This window comes from Rhagoletis zephyria, unplaced genomic scaffold, assembly GCF_001687245.7.
Source record: "Rhagoletis zephyria isolate East Lansing unplaced genomic scaffold, Rhagoletis_zephyria_1.1 Rzeph_scaffold_00001, whole genome shotgun sequence".
NCBI classification, from domain to species: domain Eukaryota; kingdom Metazoa; phylum Arthropoda; class Insecta; order Diptera; family Tephritidae; genus Rhagoletis; species Rhagoletis zephyria.
The window spans coordinates 2192619-2206392 of NW_016157085.1; the positions used below are offsets into that span (position 1 = coordinate 2192619).

General features: G+C 35.4%; 1 protein-coding gene across 16 annotated transcripts in view; it reads left to right on the plus strand.

The window, feature by feature from the left end:
* grh (grainy head) overlaps positions 1 to 13774 on the plus strand; it is a 364785-nt gene that overhangs the window by 185121 nt on the left and 165890 nt on the right. The window lies entirely within an intron of this gene.

Genomic DNA, 13774 nt, shown 5'->3' on the forward strand with positions numbered 1-13774 from the left:
GAGCGGTTTTCGAGCATTTTGGTAATGAAAAAAATTTGCAAATTTTTTCAACAATTTTTTGCCTTAAAATGCTCAATATTTGTTAAATTTATATAAAATTTGTACCCGATAATATTTCTACTGCTCCAAAGAACCTATATCCCGAAAATGAAAGTTATATATGCCAACAATAAGTTGCTAGAGCACTTTAAAGGCTCAAAATTGACCCCAAAATAAGGCAATGTTTACCGTTGTTTTTACGACAGAAACCGAATTGGTTATTTACAAAAATGAATCTGTCGACATGTTTGGAATTTTATCTTTGAAACGCCACACTTTTCTTTGAAATCGCTTTATTAGTTCTCGTGCAATAAGCGTTTTTGTGAAGCTCTAAAAATGACAACTACAACATTTGAACATAGCCCCCATACCTTAAGGTAAGACGTATTCTACGTCATAAGTAGGTATACTTCTTACATCTATTGCCCTGAGGTCATCCACATCTTCAAACCAGTAAGTGTAAGGAGTTTTTCTCTGCCTTTCGCTATTGCCGGGCAATGACAGATAAAATATTAGATAGTTTCTTCCTCACCTTCGTCAATGCAACATCTGCAGCATTCAATCTAGGGGGTCTACTCTGTTTTGCGATTTGAAAAGCAAAGCATTCAGATTCGAATACTTGGCACTATAAATTTATATTAGACCGTGTCGCTATGCAACACATAGAAGATCCACAGAGTGCGCACAGTTTGGCCTCATATATTTCAATAAGTCGATGTCCGGTAAGAACTTCAGTAACTATGTACATATATATCTTGCTCACTTAGGTTAAGTAGAAACTGTTTGCATTGATCACCCATCTTGTTCAGAGATCGCCATCATTGAGCACCTAATTTTGAAGCCAGCGACTAGAAATCAGGACTACCAACTATCCTTGGTTATGAAGTGGCATATTGAGGATAAAAAAGTGCCAAATAGAAAAATAAAAGCGCTAAAACGGCACCAACGTTTTTAATTAACATTTCTAAAACTAACTCCAACGCCTAATTAATATTGAACTAAAGTAAATAAAAATATGACTATTTTCCTGAAGTGCACGTTTGTCACCTTGTGTCAAATTAAAAAAAAAAAAAAATGTGCCATTTGAAGTAAAATAGGGCCAAAAAAGGTTCGGTTTGAGCCAAAAGGGCAGGCCTGCTAGAAATCGTATCACACTGTACCGTTGATGCGGTCTTTTAGAAACACATCAATTCCGCCTGAAAGGTACTGCGCCACCAACTTTTCTTTCACTTTTAAATATAGCTGTAATCCTCTTTTCCTGGCCATATCAAATCTCCACTCTTAGCTTGAGGAAGGTTAAAGTTTGGAGCTTTTTAATTGATCTTTTTTTTTCGATATTCCACTTATCCCAATATGATTTTGAACCTGATGTCATAACCATGTGCTTTTTTAGTGCTAAGGTTATCTCTAAATCATAACGCTAAATTTCGATGATTAGAAATCTCTAAATCAGCACCAGATGTGCCTAAAAATATAATAATAATAATAATAGATTGGCGCTTACGCATATGTAGTGTTTGGCCGAGCTTCTCCTCCGACTTGTGGCGTGTGCCTTGATGTTGTCACACAAATCGGAGGGACCTACAGTTTTTCGCTGACTACGAACGGCGATTGTATTTTTATGAGAAGCTGTTTTTCAAGGCAGAAATACACTCGGAGGTTTGCCATTGCCTGCCGAGGGACGACCGCTGTTAAGAAAAAACCTTTTTTCTATATTTTTTTGCGATGTTGCTTTGACCAGGGCTTGAACCCAGGTGCTGCGGAGTGGAAGCGCGCACTGCTTACAACGCCACAGCGGCCTAAAAATATGCAGCATCTACAAAGGAGCATCACCTTTCAGTCGTCGATTTGTATCTCTGTGGTTTCATGTTGCATATTTTTGGGCACAATTGTTAAGGGACTTGTATGCGATTTTTCGACGTTTTGTCGAGACTTTTCTGTGGTTTGGTTGGTATTTCTTTTGTTTCTTATTTTAGTTTTGCCTGTCCTATTTGCAAACTTTCTCGAGTACTTTCAGACGTGGTCCTTCTGGCCGAGGGTGGCCGTTTTATCGATCAAGTATTGGATGCCGATCAGATTGTGGTATCACAAGGGATAATCTAATAATTGTCTAAGTGAGCCCCGGATGCACGGGGCTGCCATCTAACCTAACCTAACCTTCAGACGTATTGGTGTATGTATATAAATTTCAACTTTGCTTTTTGTGGCATTGTTATAAATTTTTTTTTCTATAGAATATTGTACAATACTAGAAACCGCACTCCCGCTCAATTTTGAATGGCAAAAGCGGTCAAATGGGACCAACTTTTTTACATATGATTAACCTTCGCAATTATGAGCTGCGGGAATTTCGAGTTTAAGCCTTAAATGATGCATTTGCTAAAGGTTTGTAGATTTTCCTATAAGTAAAATTTATCTTCAACACTGTTTTCCAACTTGACTGTATTAAAACTTTTGGAAAACATTTGCATAGATTAGCTTTCCTAGCTATTCTCAACAAGTATATTTTCGAGCGGCTGTACGTTACCAAAGACAAAACGACTTCAAAAATTTAAGAAATGCAAGATGCCATAATTTTAGCTTAAGCACCAAAAGCATTCAGTCATAAATATCGATTTCAACTACTGCCAACTTCAAACGCAGTTAAACCAAAATGGTCCATGCTGTGCAACAAAAAATTTCACATAAAAAAATTGTTTGAAGCTAATTCACAAAAGTTCCACTGTGCCCTCTATGTCTTTGACGTCACGCATCGCCGCGCATTGTCCCACGCAACGCCCACTAAGTGACGGCGATTAACAGCTCGCACAAACGTAGAACTGTGAAATGCAAAAAGCGATTAAAAGGCATTAAAAAGCAAAAAAATACGATTTTCAATAAAAGCAACAAAAGCCAAAACCTCATTTTTGCGCGCCAAAGACTTTAATAGCGAGCAGTGAACAGCAACAACAAGCGCGCGCAAGTGTTGCAAGCAAAAGGGTAAGCAAAGGAAAAAATTTGTAAATCAACAAAAGCCAAAGTAAAACCAAAAAACAGCAACATAAGCACCTAAAATGCGCATTGCACAGCTGGGAACGTGTTGCACCAGCTAAATATGCCACAAAATGCTGACGCTGCCACCAAAGTGTGCGTGGCGTTGATGGAGGTGCACTCGACCGCCCCCTCTAACCACTCTCCTTGACCAGGTTACTTTTGTTGATTGCTTTTGCCTGCTGCTGCGACTGCTGCGTGTTTATTATTGGCGCTTTACCTTGTTGTTGTTGTTGTTGTTGCAATTTTAAGTGTTCTTGTTATGCCGTCACATATTCAACAAGAACAACAATAAAATGTTGCTGTTCTATTTGCTGCTGTTGCTGTTGCTGTTGGTGCTCGGTGCTCTTGTCTGCCTGTCACTTGATTTGATGGTTTTGTGGGTGTGCTGTCGCTGTCGCTGATGCTGACGCGGCCGCATTCACATTCAAGTTCGCTTTTTCATTCTTCAGCTTTATTTGTGCATTTGCTTGAGTTGCTTTAGTTTGAGTGATTTTGTTGCTCTGATTTGTTTTCGTTTAATTTGGTTGTTTGTTGATCGCTTGCATTGTTTATATGTTTACGCCTTTGCGTCGAGCTGAGCTCATGCAGCAGCAGCAGGCATAGCGCCTTGTTGGCTGGGCGCGCACGCGCATTTATTTGCTCGCGCATTGTGCGAACAAAATCCACCGCCACCAAGTAACCAGCAAGTTTTGAAAATGAGCGCACACACGCATGCTAGTGTGAATGGTAGTGTTAATGTGCGTTATTTTTTTGTTGTTGTTGTTATCTTTGAAGTACACATTAAGTGCATTTCAAGCTTGCTGCACCAGCTGCTGTGGCATGTGCGGGCGCCATCCATCATCGCATTGGCAGGTTGAGGACTTTTGTGCTTAATTTTGTTTTGTTTACCTTTCTTTTTTCGTTGATTTGTTGATTGTGGCTTGGTTGCGCAAGAAGTTTTGAGTTCTGCATATTATTTATAGATCTGATAGATCTTGGTTTGCGGCTGTGTAGCTGAAATAATGCAAACACTTTTGGGAAACTTTTATTAGTTTTTATTTTTGAAACGGCCTGAAAGTATACAACAAAGAATTCGACTATTGGGGCTTTCAAATGAATTAATATTTGTCGGGCCAAGGCCGAATAAGCCCAAAGAATATCTACTGAAGTCTCATCATCATTTTCAAGGTAGAGTAGCTATTCTGGCTCTGCGATCGCGCCTATTAGGTACACCAAATGGAGCCTGATGTCAATAGAATAATATCCTTTCTACTGAAAGGGTTGCCGAAAAGCCTGACCTGTCTATGACTCCCTACCGCTCCCCAGTACTAACTGCTATGCACCAATGTTTTGCCGACTAGGTGAGTAAATATCTCTCTGATAGCCAAGCGGTAATCCGAGCGCTGGAATCGCTGATGGTACGATCGAAACTGCTCGGAGAATGCCTGACCTCTCTCTCAACCATTTCGGAATACTTCCAAATCAAGTTGATTTAGGTCCCAGCACACAGTGATATCACTGGAAATTTCAGGGCTGATGAATTGGCTAGGCAGGGCACCCACCAGGCCATCACCTCGGATATGGAGGGCAAGGAATTCCGTTGGCAACCTGCAGCCTGCTCCTAGATAGATGGGGTTATAGGCCTTCCCAGACTAAGGTGGTTTAAGCACGTCGCTTCGCGTTTAACCAACACTCCCTGGGAGCTCTCCGGAGTGGACATCAGCAACTTTGTTTTGGGCACCCAGTGCTTCTCTTAGCTTAACACAGAGAACCTGTAGTTACTGTTCTAACTAAATGGCGTAATGTGGTAACACAATGGACTGTTATTAATGTCTACGTGAGGCCCCCCTGCGGAGTCTGCCACAATCAACCTAACCTACTCAAATGTTCTGGTTTTGTCGGAGCGATATTTCGGAGATCACAGCTCTTCATCAAACTTATTCTTGAGCTGATGGGAACTTGGACCCCGGCATCTGACGTACAAAACCAATGGTCTATACACTGAGCTCAGGACACCAATGGCAACTACTTTTGCTTATTTTTCATTTATTTAATTTCAACCAATTCAATTTTTAATTCGACCCTCCAACAACTTACAAACACAAACATGTGAATTGAAAAAAATCTCCACGGAACGCTGACTATACACGAGTCTCCTCCGCGATATTTATAGCTGAAGGTCAAGCCCTCATTAGATCAAAATGCAATAAATACTTGACCTTTTTAAGATATTTTTTTTTTGCCTTAAAAAAAAAAATAAAATAAAGTTCGCCTCCTAAGTCTTTTGTTTATGGCACATCTTCACTTGCGTACACTGTCTGTTTCAGCGTTTATGCAATACCTTAACTAGTAAATCATTGACCCAATGTCTGCTGTCCAATTATCTCTGCAAGCAATCTCAAACCATGCATAGGTCACTAACTGGAAATGTTTAAATGACAATGGATTATTTAGTTAAATATTTATGAGCAGTGAAACTGACACATAAATCAAATTAACTACATTGGTTTTTTTTTTTAATTTTTGTTGTCGCAATGGCTAAACCAGCTTTTGGAGTTGAAGAAAAGTTACCCAAAAATATAAAGAAAATTTGTGTCTTTTTTATAAATGATAATAAGATACTTGAAACAAATTTGGTTAGAAATTCGGTTGCTGTCAAATGCAAGAAAATTTAAAATTTTCATCTACATAAATACTTACTAATACAAAGAAGATTTTAACAAATTTCTCCAAATATCTATAAGTAAACTAAAATGTCTCCGTGTGTTGCATCATGATGCAGCTCAAGTTACAGATTTTTTTTTTTAGTTTTTTAGACCTATTGTCGCATATGAGCCGAAAGATTAAACGGCCATTAAATGCACAATTTTTGTTTCTGATTTTCTTTCTAAACTCTTTCTTCGCTTATTTTAACTTTTTGAGCCATTATTTATCTGATATGTACATAATTTTTTGTTATCCATGTATTAATTATAGTTTTTTAGTTTCTATTTTAGTACCTCTTATAAGACATGGCTGTGTATATTTCTTCATGCCAGTCGTCATTTGCATTTTTCGCCTATGCAAATGTGTTGTCAACGACATGCGTTCGCTTAATGTTTTTTTTTGTTTTTTGTAGCTCACCATCTACGTCAATATATCGTAGCAATAAATTTTATATGTTTGAGGAAGCTGCTCTTTTGTCTATAATAACTATACCTACAAATACGAATTTTGATTGTGGCATCAGGTGAATCACCTGCATTTAGTTTTCGACTATCAAACTAGCGTGTTGAAGGTTGCAGATTTTTCGATTGCATAATTAGTAATTTTTGTATAAATTAGTATGAAGATGCAAATTAATTTTAAATTTATTAAATTTATTTCTTTCAAATCCAAAGTACTTAATTTGAATTATAAATACAAGTATCTACTCCTACTTAAAAAATATACGAATATAAACTCAGTGCCATCGATTTCTACCCTATCCCGTCTAGATATCAAGCCTTTTTCCTCTCATTGTCAGTTTTCTTTCACTTGTACTTGCCTCCACATAAATTAAAAACATAAATGCAATTTATCGAATGCGTGTCAGTATTTGCTTCTTAATAAGATTTAAGCAGCTTATAAATTTATTCGCCTAGAGCAGTCATTGGACGAGCGTCCTTCAGCCGTCGTACGCTTAAATTTAGTGCTGAATATTATTGATTTAATGGCAGTGCTAAATGCAAACAAAGTGGCAAAAATAAAAGCAAGTTTGTTTATTAATTAATGAAGTCAGTAATTTCAATAATTAATTTTTTTAATTTTATTTATCTAGAGGAGAGCACCTCTAGTTACCTGAAGTTAGAATGGTCTATTGTCCAAGTCCACACAGAACCCTAAAAACTCTGGTTAATTCTCTTAACTGACAGCTGCGTTGCCTGCTTTGACAAGAGCTTCATAGCGGCATACAACGGGCTAAATTTTTCTTGTTCCTTTTTGCTTTGGCAAGAACGATTAACTCATTATTTAAATAAGTATTGCATTCCTTTCCAAGGTCCTTTCCAAGGCAGCCAGTACAACTGTTCTTTCATTGAGACATGTAATGGCAAGGAGTGTGATGGATTTTCGGGTTGACACTTTCGGAATGAAGAGAGTTTGTCATTAACTTTCTATATTCATCTAGTAATGTTAAGATTTCTTTTTCATCTAGATAAAGAAAATTTGCTTTTGGGGGGTTCCATGGCAGACAGATGAATGGTTTTGTGCCGATCAACTCCGGTGTAGTCCTCAGTCTATCGAAAAAAAATGAAGTGCGCCAGGGCCACACTGGAGAAATAAACCTTACGTTACATATTTATTTTGTCTCATATTACATATATTTATGTACAAATGCAATTCATTGATCCAAAATTGTGAATAAAATGACAGATTGTTAGGTCCTTATAAATCCGTTCCCTTTTTGTTAGCATGTGTTTATTGTATTTAAAGAAAGTACTCAGTACTCTCAAAATAACCCGATCCTTAGAAGTATCAATACCAAAGAACTCGATCCTGAAAAGTACTTGACACTTTCCAACACTAATATTTTGTTCTTCCTCTCGAATGAGATGAGTCCTATTTTGCTAAATTTGATGGCGAATCAACTCTATATCTAACATTGTCGCAGTTGTTTTTGCATCTGCATTCACAATTATATTCATATTCGCATAATATACTTACAATCGCATTCGTGGCCGTATTCACATTTGCGTTTGCAAGCATAATTTATCATTGCAGGATTTCCCTTCAACTCAAAAGTTTGTGTGAAAATTTTCATTTCAGAATTTCAAATTTCCTAATTATTTGCCTTTTGCGGAATCTCTCATTCGTTTTGCGCCCTCTACTAAATATTTATATATTTTCATTCTACCTGCAATGATTTGTGAGTTTCCTAGTGGCTCTTCAACGTTTAAGATCATATCAGATTTAAAAGATTTTGCGCAACGCTGTGACCTTCTGCAGCACAACCAACTACTTCTTATGCTCAGCATAAATATAAGTCATATTCACTCTGCTTTGCCATTCTTTCCATTGTACACCTTAGCTCAGTTATTCCGGCGCTTACGTCATCATCGGCAGCCCAGTTTAGTTATTAAAAATCTTGAGCATCTTCATTGCGCTTGGCAAAGTTAAGAAGAAAATAAAAACCTGTCAAGCGAAAAAAGTGAAACCGTAAACGCGTAGCGGTCGAAGCAGGTTCGCGTTGCTCCACTGACACCGCAACAAGACGACAGACAGCACACACAGCAGAGGCAAATTCATTCAAATTTCGTTTTCAATTTCATTTTAATACTGTGACTCTTTCTGTTGTTGTTGAATTTTGGCTGTTTATTATTTAAATTTTTCTTTTTGTATTCCTTTTGTTGTACTAAATTCATTTCTTTTATGATCACTTATTATTTTGGCATTTTTACTGAATAATATATAAGTTTTTTTTTTGCGCATGTTTGTGTTATAAAATTTTATTTTAAATTTTGGTTTCGTGCTGCAAAAAAAGACTTAAAAAGTTTATGTAGATAAATTAATTAAAAAATGGGTTTTTAAAAAAAAAATTGTGTTAGAATTATTATTGCACACACACACACACACGTCTTTTGCACAGATTTGATTATTATTTAAATTCGAAATACTCTTTTTGCTACGCTTTAAGCTTAAAGCATTGAAATCAAATTCACCTGCAAGTCAGAATATTTGCATATCACAGCCGCAAAGGCATTAAAATTCTTCGTTTTTTTGTTTTTGTTTTTGTTTTTGATTTGTATTTGTGCCTCTTGCTGTTTGTTCACTCGCATAAAATTCGTTTTCAATTGCCTTTTGTTGCTGTTGTTGTTCTTGTTGCAAATGCTTTTATTGCTGCAGTGCAACTAATTTGCGTATAAATTAAATCGAATGCCATTATTTGATTCTTAATCAGTATGATTTTTTTTTTGTTTTGCAACAGCCATCAAAGCAGCTACAGCAGCAACAGCAGCATCGCAGCGCTGCTCAAAATCGATTTTGCAAATTATATATGTAAATGCAAGTGCCAACTTTGGCATTTAATTTATGATTTAGAACGCAGCGCGTTGTTGTGCGAGGAGCGGCTAGCGGCAACGCAGCGATTATACTTGTAGATGACTTCAATCACGACACTGCTGAGTGAACGAATAGCGGATTTAGCATTTCAGAGCGATTTCCAAGTGATTTTATTTTTATTAAAAAACAAGTGGAAAAATATAAGAAGCCTTTGCAGCCGATGAGTCACAGGCATGAAAGTATTGTACTTAGTCATCATATCCGTTTCAGCCACCTTTTTGATTCGTCAAATGAAAGACAAAGGTACCCGGATTCAAAAGGGCGTTTTTTTTTCTCAGCGCTTCTTTCACAGTTATTTTATGTTGCCATGTGCACCGTTTAGTTGTTGTTGTTTATGGTGCTGCCGCAGTTCATTGATAGCGCTGCATGAAGCCACGTGTATTATTGCGCATCTACTGCCTCGCTGTTAATTAATTTTTGCGCAACCGCCATAAAAATTAAGCCAATAAAATTAAATAAGAATTTATATAAATTAAGAACATAAAATTTATTGGTTATTACACAGTTTGAGAAGCTGTATAACGCTCTTTCAAATATCACGCTTAGCATTAAGTAATGCAATCGCTTTTTTTTTATTTGAAAAAAAAAACATTAACTTTTCCATATATTTTTTGGCGCATACGTATGTACTAGATCGCCTTCACCCGCTTTGCTGAGTGTATGAAATTATTGCGTTCTACTTTAGATGTAATTTACTTCGATTAAGCTCAATATACTTAAACTATACGAAGAATGGGAGATTTTAGATTTTTTTAAACATCTTCTATATTTTCAATCTAAAACTTTTTTTTTTAAACCTCTCGCGCTTGTGATACTTCTTCTTACTTACGTGTAGTTTAGAAATGAAGCCATTTCAAAAACATTTCGATTGATACCCCAATAATAACGAATGGTAATATTTTATCGAAATTGTCTAGAGTTTGAATTTAACTCTTTAAACAGTTGGCAACCTTTCTAAAACTCTTTCGTCTGATATTCATTTTGTGATACATTCATATGTATTGAAATTACCTAATTCCCTAAATTCTGCTATACATATGTAGCTTAGAAATAAAGCCTTTTCAAGACTCTTTCGATTAAAATCTAAACAGGTAGCAACCCTCTTCAAATACCTCTTACAATTTTACATGTTCAAGCTGAAAATTTGTAAACACTCTTACGTTTGACACTTTAACTTTAGTATAATTAATTTAAATTTGACTTTTAAAACAGGTGGCAACCCTCTTCGAAATATTTTCAACCTAAAACTTACTTCAACGCCTTTCAACTGACATCCATATTGTGATACTTATTCCAATTACCTAATTCCCTTAATTCAAATAGCATTTGATTTTACAAACACGTGGCAACCCTCTTCTTCGAAATATTTTCGAACACCTTTCGATTAGTACCCATATTGTAGTAATTCATTTAAATTAATTGAATTTAATTTTTAAACAGGTGGCAACCCTTTTAATACAACTCAGCAATATTCTAAATGTTCAATTTGAAGGTTTCTTAATAATCTTTCGTTTGACACCCATATTTTAATTTTTCAGATAGCTTGCGATTAATTAATTTAAATTAGACTTTTCATGCACGTGGTAACCCTTTCCAAAATATTTTTAAGCTACAACTTTTTTTAACTTTTTTAAGCCTTTTGACATCCATTTTTTAATATAATTTTTAACAAATAATTTCCTTAAATCCAGTACAATTTGATTTTTTTAGCAGGTGGCAGCCCACCTCCATGAGTATGAAATCGATTTTGTATATCTCGATACTATATTGGGCAAGATTTTATGGAAATTGTCATCGAAAAGTTGTTTTTGCAACTCAAATATTTTTCTAAAAATGCATATTAAAAAGTTAAAAATTTGTTGAGTTTTTTTCTAAATTCTGTATAAAGTTTGATTTAGATGATTTGATGTTTTGATTCAAGCACGAACCATGTTTTTATAAAAAATAACAAACAAATTTTAATTTGAAAAAGATTGCAAATATTTAACAAAAAACACCATGTACGCACTTTTGATCGCCAGCGTACATACTAGTCTCTGTTCAGTCAAGCGCATAAATATGTAACCAACAAGGCACTGCTTCGGTGGTAATTTTTTAGGCCTAGCATCAGCCAACTAAGTATATAATTACATATATACATATGTATATATGTTAATCTATGTGTAATACTTACATATCAAAGCCGCACAGCCGACGCACGTATGACTGCTATTCACTATAACTACATAATTTTCATAAAATCTACATAAATTGGGTAATTAAAAATCAGTTTCAGTTTTCGCCTTCAATGCTTAGTGCTTAGGTGATTTGCTATTGTAAGCATTGTCGTCATATCCATAAAATGTTAAACGCATATTTTAGCATATTTCTGATTTTTATGGATAACTTATTCATAACTGACTTTGTTTGCTTATCATCGTTTTAACCAAATACATAAGCATTAATATTTCGCTCTTTCGCAGCATCTTTTATAGACAAAAAAAATTATTTTATGTTTTTGCCTAAAAATAAGTTCCCAACCCTCCCTAATGCGCTATTTAAATACAGTGACTCAAACAAGTGCTTACATGTTAATTTTTTTTTATTAATTTTCGCAATGTTATTCATGTTAAAATGTACTATAAAACTGCATACCCAAAAATGTGGAAAAAAATACATAAAAAAGTTCGAAATTTTTATGAAAATTTTTGAATTTTTCTAAACTTGATCTAAAGTTTGCCACTTTAATTTAATTGGTTTCTGTTATGAACAATATTGAATATGTAATAAAAAAATACAAATCTCACTTTATTATTGTTGTAATCACAATCCTAACTATGTAAATTTTTGTTGTAATCAGCTCATCGCCATAAGCAGGCCTGCGTGATCATTGTTATGCGTGCGTAATAGAGTTGTCTTGTTATTGTTGTTTTTATTTTATGTTATTCTTTATTTACATATGTAAATGAATACACAGGTTTAGCGGATGTTTTTTTTTTACTGAATATTTATTTTTTTTGGCAATTACAAAATTTTAATACTACTACTAAGAGAGTTAACTATCAAATCTCATTAATTTGGTTTGATTTCTGTTAAAAGCTATTTTTTTCGAGTATTAAATGCCGAAATTTTTTAAGAATAATACTTTCGTAGTTAAGTAGCCAAAGTCGACAGGCCTGAAAAATACATTTTCTGAACCGAATACATCCTAGCATTAATACTAGGTTAATACACGCTTTTGGACCGTAATGTTGTGGGCCGCAAACAATGCTGTTTCTTTGGCGAACTTAAGTAATATTTTTTTTTTTCAATATTCTGCGAAAATCCCACTCCAATTAGCCCAGCGAAAGTCTTTTGTGCGCTTGACATGCTCAAATTACTCGCTCTAGAATTTTGTCTTAAATTTCGCACTTGCTACAACTTTTCCTTCTTAAGATACACAATTTTGTGGTATACAAACTTCCCCTTTAAGGTATTACAGATACATATCAATAGCCAATAAGAGCCAGCTGAGTCACCTGCCCTTTCATTATTCTCTATAATCTCTTATCCTGGTTTTAACAAAACAAGTCTTTTGCACTCGTTTTTCGTCTTGAATATCGCCTAACTGTCGATAAAAAGGGTTAAGCGCCTAGCAGGCGTGTCATATGGTATGTTTTCCATATCAAATTCTATAGTACTATGTTCGTACGTCCTGAACTCAAAGCTATCCCGAGGCTATGATCATTATTTTTCTGGTTGTTGTTTTAGAGGTAGGAGAAAACACTGAAAGAGGCCAGTACTTAAAACTACGTATATACTCGATTACCTCTTCAAAATGTATTGAGTAACTATTATTTGTACTTCGACACGCGTGCTACTGAAAATATGTAGGTTTGTATTGCTACAGCATAAAAAATTCGATTATATATATTTTGCAAAAACGATTCTGCCAAGTGGGCTAATCGCTTGTTCTAGGGTTAAGACTAGAAGAGCGCATACACGCGGAGAGATAAGAGAGAGGACATGGGATATGCTATTACTATCACTGTAGCTTGTTTCCGTTGAGTGGTTCCTTACAGATCCTGTGATGCCCGTAGACATTCCCGAATTTCTTCTTCTTTGTATAACCGTCCAAAAGAAAATTATTTCGTAGAGGATTTTTTAGTCTCCATTAGAGGTTGTTGTCTAACACAATACCTATCACGTAGTAGGCTATATCTTTGTTGTGGGGTGTTCTCCTTGTAGTCTTGACTTGGCCCAACCTACAACCTTGTATTTCATGGCAGAAAGAATCAAGTCAGTTTTCCTGCCACTAACGCTCAATACAACATCAAAAGCCCGTTTGTGGATAACCTTAAGGAATTGTCCATTAGGGAGATTATTGTTGATAGGAATTTGCCGCTTACACTGGTCGACGGCCAAAATTTACCAGAGACGCCGTTATGAAATTCTTATGTAAAATCACCCCCTGATTCCGAAAATCAAGGTTATTTTTAATTTTATGGTACCGTTTTTGAGATATTTGCAATTTACCGTTTTTGCAAAAAAAAAAAAAATTGGGTCCACTTAATCATATATATCTCAAGAACGAATAAAGCAATTCCAATTCAATTCTTTTAAAAGGTAATAAAATTTTCTATAAGCTGTGCATACAACACTTTTTGCTAGGCCCTGTAGATTCAAA